Source organism: Candoia aspera, chromosome 10 (assembly GCF_035149785.1).
Source record: "Candoia aspera isolate rCanAsp1 chromosome 10, rCanAsp1.hap2, whole genome shotgun sequence".
Lineage (NCBI taxonomy): Eukaryota > Metazoa > Chordata > Lepidosauria > Squamata > Boidae > Candoia > Candoia aspera.
Genome location: NC_086162.1, coordinates 14,105,081 through 14,111,245, shown reverse-complemented (window position 1 = coordinate 14,111,245; position 6,165 = coordinate 14,105,081).

Sequence of the window (6,165 nt, the reverse complement as noted above, 5' to 3'; positions counted from 1 at the left end):
ATTCCCTACACTTGAGCTCAGTTCCTGGTGGACGCATCCATGGCCGAGTTTTCTTGACAACAGTTAGGAAATGGCTTACTATTGTCACTTTCCAGGATACATTTTTTACTTCCCAGGCTTGTCTATAGCCCAGGGAATTCCTAAAGTTTCCCAAGAACTAACCAAGTTTGGTCCTGCTTTGTTTTTTGAGCTCAGTCAAGTTTGGCTCAGTGCAGCTGCGACATGCTTAATGGTGAAGAAGTGATTTGAACCTCCATCGTCCTTGCCATAATCATTATCCAGTCCAGATTTTTTCATCCGGGTAACCTATGGATGGATTGCAAGCCCCATCATCCCAAGCCTGAAAAGCACCATCCTGGAAAATGTTGTCCAGGCAACTATCCTTGCAAGGATGAAATTCTGACTCCTGAAAAATGAGCTTGCATTCAGACAATATGGTGACCCAAGTTTCAATCAACTATAGTTTATGGAATTGATCCTGTTTTCTGGGTTCTCACCACCCATTGAACTAAGAACTAATCAATATGGGCTGGGTTTGCATAACATCCTAAACCAAAATGTCGCTGGAGGTCCTGGCAAATCTGCATGCCTCATTAGCATGTAAATGAGTTCATCCCATGATGCAACTCTCAGTGCTTCTTAAGGAAGCAGTTTGTTGTCCCTCCCACTTCCTCTTTCTTCCTCCCTTCATCTTGGCCACATACTTGGGCCTTGAATAAGGAGTTTTCCCCTTTTCTCCACGCAGCCTTCAGCAGCAATTAGGACTGAGGGTAAATTAAGTTTAGGGAACACAAAAGAACGAGAAGTCATCTTTCCCAAAGGAAAATGGACCAAATAAAATGAGTAAGATACTCTTTTACTTACTTTTAAACCCGCTTTGTCTAAGTGTGTGATTCTTTATGCTTGGGTGGCTAAGTGTGTAAGATCAATAACCTGTATTTCTCTAATGTGCTCATTAAAGCTATTTTATATAATATTCTTTTTCTGTGCGCAGCTTCTCTGTTGTGTTAAGCTCTGCTCCATTCAGTGGTCCTAGCCGCCCACTAATGGCTTCAAATGTAATTGTTTCGTTTGTGGTTCAGTGTGTCTTGCAAACAGTGCGAATGCAAAGCAGTTTCTAGCTGATAAGTGTCAGCGGGAAAAACCTCCCAGAAGAATTCCAATCCACAAGGTTCGATGATGCAGAGAAAAGAGTTTATTTGTAACGCGTTTGCAAAGGCGGGTCCCTCCATGCAAGAAGGAACCCTGAATGAAGTTAACACAAAACTTTTATACCCTATCTATCCTCCCCCTCTCCAGGGGCTCAGCTCACAACCTTACTTCACAAGTATCCTTGATTGCTGGATTTTACATGTCAGCAGGATGTTCCTGCCACTCTTATCACACTTATCACCTACTTGTTTCAGGGTCTCATCCTACTCAAGCATATCTTTGCTGGCACCAGCCAGCAGTTTATACACAATTAACTACAAATTTCTAACCTAAATAACTTTATCTAACACCCATATCCTCCACCCCATGAGTTCAGGGTCCGGTGGCATATTTCCCTTTTTCATGAGTTTGAGGCACATAGAGGGGTTTTTCTTTACCTTGCCCCCCCACTCACATAAGGATGCCCACATGTGCTGTGTAATGGCTAAAGGAAAAGGACTATGAGCAAATGATCACTTATAATATTGGTGCAGAATTTCTCAAGTGGGTGAGACCTGTCCTCCTTCATTTGCTTGTTTGGAGCAGTAATATTTCATTGTTGGGGGGACTGCAGAAGGGGGCTACCTGGATGTTACATATCAAAGTCACTCTTGCCAAGAACTTTCACAAATTCACAAGCTCACTTCCGCTATGCCTGCAGAAAGAATAGGTAGGGAAGCAATGATTTGATTGCCCTTTGTTTTCTTTCTATTAGAAGCCAATGGCACCAAAGCGATGAATGTCAACAGTGGGAAAAGAAAAATAATAGACATCTTATGAAGAATTTGGCTGGGTTGCCGTTTTGTGCTAAGCCATAACGTGGTTTTGTCAAGCTCTTGGCATCTGCCTAACCAAAAGTAATTATTTTCCAAGCATGGCTCTCACAGAGTCTCTTTAAGAAGTTTTATTGAGAAGAAAGGATTGGGATTACAAAAATTCCAGCAATTGACCAATTCCCATCTCCAATCATATATCCCACAGGACGCTGGGGCAGCACATTCTTTATCTTATCTCTAACTGCCTTCTTGGGAAGTAGCAAAGTGGTGTGTCTTCACTGATAACAAAGGAGCCTGCAGCTGGTTGCTTGGTCTCCAGGACCATGAGAAGTCTGAAAACCAACCGGTACAGTCTTCTTCAGCTTGGGCTTTGCATGTGGATGAACCCAGCCAGCAATAACAACATACAGTAGTTGTCCAAATCTAACCAGTTCTGGATTATTCAGTAAAGCTGTGACTGAGTAACCTATGTGTTAGCATTAAGTGTGAACCCAGCTGCTGATCTATGATGCTTTTCCCCTTGTTTGCTAGGAGACCATTTTGCATAAATACAGCATTCCTTTGCACCATTTTCTGTCTATTATATGCAGAAGAGCAAAGCGAGATTTCAACAGAATGTCAATTTTCAGCTTCTTGGTGCTGAGTATTCTGCTAATGGGCTTCATTTGGCCCAAAGAAAGTAGCACATTTGCATCCAGCTGATTTAGAAGCATTATGAAAATGATGTGTTTATGAACTTACATTAAAGCAAAAGAGGTCATTAATGTTTCATTTCTTTTTCCAGATAAGTCGGGAAATTACTAAATGCAAGATTTTAACCACAGCAATAACTTGGCTCCTTCTGAACATCTGGAGCTGATCCAGCAGTTTGTTTATTTATTTATTTAGGCAAAAGGAGTTGAAATGCTTGGGCTTGAGCACATGCAAGCCAGGGACCTTGAAACATATTGCTATTTTTGATGCAAGTCAACAGCCTGTTGAGGAAAGGAAAAGAAGTCCAAAAATGGAACACAATGAAATAGTAGACGTTTGTAATCTCTCCCAGGATACTTTTTCTGGCAAAGCAGCTGCAAATGGAAATAAATAGATAAGTGATCAGTTTTTCAAGGACTGGAAAGGTGTTCATGTAACTTGATCAGGTAACAAACACCCTGACTATATTTGATGGCTTCCTGCTGGGTAAGGCTATAGAATAAGCATCACGTCCAGTTAGCAGTAAGAGGAAGTTAAAAACAATTATCATTTGTTAATCGGTTTCAACAATTCCAGGGAATGCAAATTGGAAATGCAAATCCAGTCCTGGTTTGGATAAGACACTTACCCAATGGAACACCGCCAACTGTGGTTAAGGGGGATAGGATGGGTATACTGTGGGGAAGCGTTCTTTCTGGGCTTGATGGACCAACAACTCGAAAGAAAATATGGGACTTTGTTTTTGTATATGATAACAGCAGCAAGACTTTTGTATGCACAAAGATGGAAAGATGCGCAAATTCCCACCCCGGAAGAATGGATGGTGAAACTAATGGAGTTGGCTCAGATGGCAAAACTGACAGCACTTATAAAAGACCACAGTGGGATAGGATTTGTTTCTACTTGGAAACCATTTTTGGACTATTTGCTTGTAACTGAAAAAAAAATGAAGTATTGATTTTGAGTTTTGATGACTAATTGGTTGTTTTGATAGAAATAATGTTGGCTAAGGTTGAATTAGTGGGACGCAGTGGCACTGCGGGTTAAACCGCTGAGCTGCTGAGCTTGCTGATTGGAAGGTTGGCGGTTCAAATCCGCGTGACGGGGTGAGCTCCCGTTGCTAGTCCCAGCTCCTGCCAACCTAGCAGTTCGAAAACATGCAAATGTGAGTAGATTAATAGGTACCGCTTCAGCGGGCAGGTAACGGCATTCCGTTTAGTCATGCCAGCCACATGACCACGGAAGGGTCTACGGACAAACGCCGGCTCTTCGGCTTGAAACGGAGATGAGCACCGCCCCCTAGAGTTGGACACGGCTGGACTTAATGTCAAGGGAAACCTTTACCTAAGGTTGAATTAAGAGTAAGAGATTAAGATAGTTTACAAAGTATTTATATCTGTTGGAAAAGGTCGGAAGTCACCTTCTTAATTTCCTTGTTATTCTTGCACTTTTTAATGTTTTCTTTGTATTTTTTATCTCTGTACTCCAACTTTTCTGTATTTTATATTTTAACTTCTTCTGAAACTCTAATAAAGTTCTTATAAAAAAAGAGAGAGAAAATAAGGGCTTCCCAGTGTACCCAGACATATCCAGACACAACTCAATGGGAGAGTAGAAACACACACAGCTGCAATACAGTTTGTTTATTTATTTGTTTATTTATTTGTTTATTGAAAAGATTTATATGGCCGCCCATCTCAAACAACTCTGGGCAGCTCACCACAACAGTAAAACCAGTAACTATAAAACAAACATAAAACAGTTGTTCCTTATGCAAAGGAAACTGCCAAAGCCTCTTATGGACACTGTTTGTAAAAGGCTGGAAAGGAGTCCTGCTTTGCATAATTTCCCCTGCCTTGTTTAAATGTACATCTGGACCAATCTTGGGGGGGAAATAAGTACTGTTTTGGTCACCGGGAATGTTGGAAACAGTGCAGGGAAAAATAACCAAAACAGGAAAAGAAAAGGGGTTGAAGCAGCCTCTCTCTGAAAAAAAGACATTTTGGAACTGTATTTGTTTTTCTTTTCCTTTGTTTCATTGATTATGTGCCATCAAGTCATTTTTGACTCCTAGCAACCACACTGGTAGATTTTCTCCATGATGATCTGTCCCTAACCTGATCCTTCAGGACTTCCAATAATACTCCCAAAGCTGTTCTGAGTCTCACCTGGCTGCTGGCCGTCCTCTTCTTCGCTTTCCTTCCACCTTTCCCAGCATCAGAGCCTTTTCCAAAGAGCTGGGTCTTCGCGTGATGGGTCCGAAGTAGGATAATTTGAGCCTGCTGGAACTGTTTGGGTCAGAACAAAATGAGAATAAGAGGGGTAATTATAGAGGTTTATAAAATGATTCATGGCATGCCAAAAGTAGATGAAATATTTTTCCTTTTGCATACAGGTAGTCCTCGCTTAACAACCATTCGTTTAGTGATGGTTCAGACTTACGATGGTGCTGGAAAAAACAACTTATGACCGCTCCTCACACTTATGACCATCACAGCGTCCCCTGCGGTCATGTGATCACGATTTGGGCACTTGGCAACTGGTTCACATTTATGACCGTCGCTCAGTCCTGTGATCACATGATCACCATTTTCAACCTTCCTGGCAGTTTCTGGCAAGCAAAATCAATGGGGGACCATGTGATTCACTTAATAACCACGAGGTTCGCTTAATACCCATGGTGATTTGCTTAACGACCGCCACAAAAAAGTCATGAAATCAGGTTGGATTTGCTTAATGACCACTTCACTTAGCAACCAAACTTCTGGTCCCAATTGTGGTCATTAAGCGAGAACTACCTGTAGTGTAATAGAAAAACCTAGATATGGCTTTGGGAATTCTTTCTAAGACCTTCCTGGCAGCTGTGCTCTGGGAGGTGGGCTAAGAATGGAAACTCACCATTATTGCCAGGCGCTGCCTAGCTGTCTCTCCCATAGAAAGTCACTGAGCACTGATGGAATGGTTTCTGGGTTTCTTTTTCTCCGCAGCCCATATTTGAACTCAATCTGTCTTTTGTTGACTTCTCCAACCACAGCAAACTTGGTCCCATTTTACTCTGATTTTGGACAGTTATCCCACTGACGGTCCAGAACGCTTTACAAAATTACTTTTCCAACGTTTTGGGTTGGAAAGAATAAAAATCGCCTGTTTTGCACTCTAAGTATGGCAACCACGCTAAGCATCCAGTCGGGGAAGGGCACTTTTAACAAGCTCTGGCTTTTAAAAAGGTTTATTTTTAAAAGGTGCGCCACTGAGTTAAGTGGATTGTAACAATATTGGTGTCCTGCGATGCGGTTTTCATCCTCTGCGGCTATTGATATGTTCTTGTTTTTATGGCTGCGTTTTATTGTTCTGCTGTTGGAAGCCACGCGCAGAACTTGGTTTAATTTAATTAAGAAAATATTGCTGCAGCAAGAGACCGTTCGTTTCCTTCTCCGCTGAAACGCGCACGCTGCTGTATATATTCTTGTCTTTGCAATTACGATTGCATTTCCGTTTTAGGTTT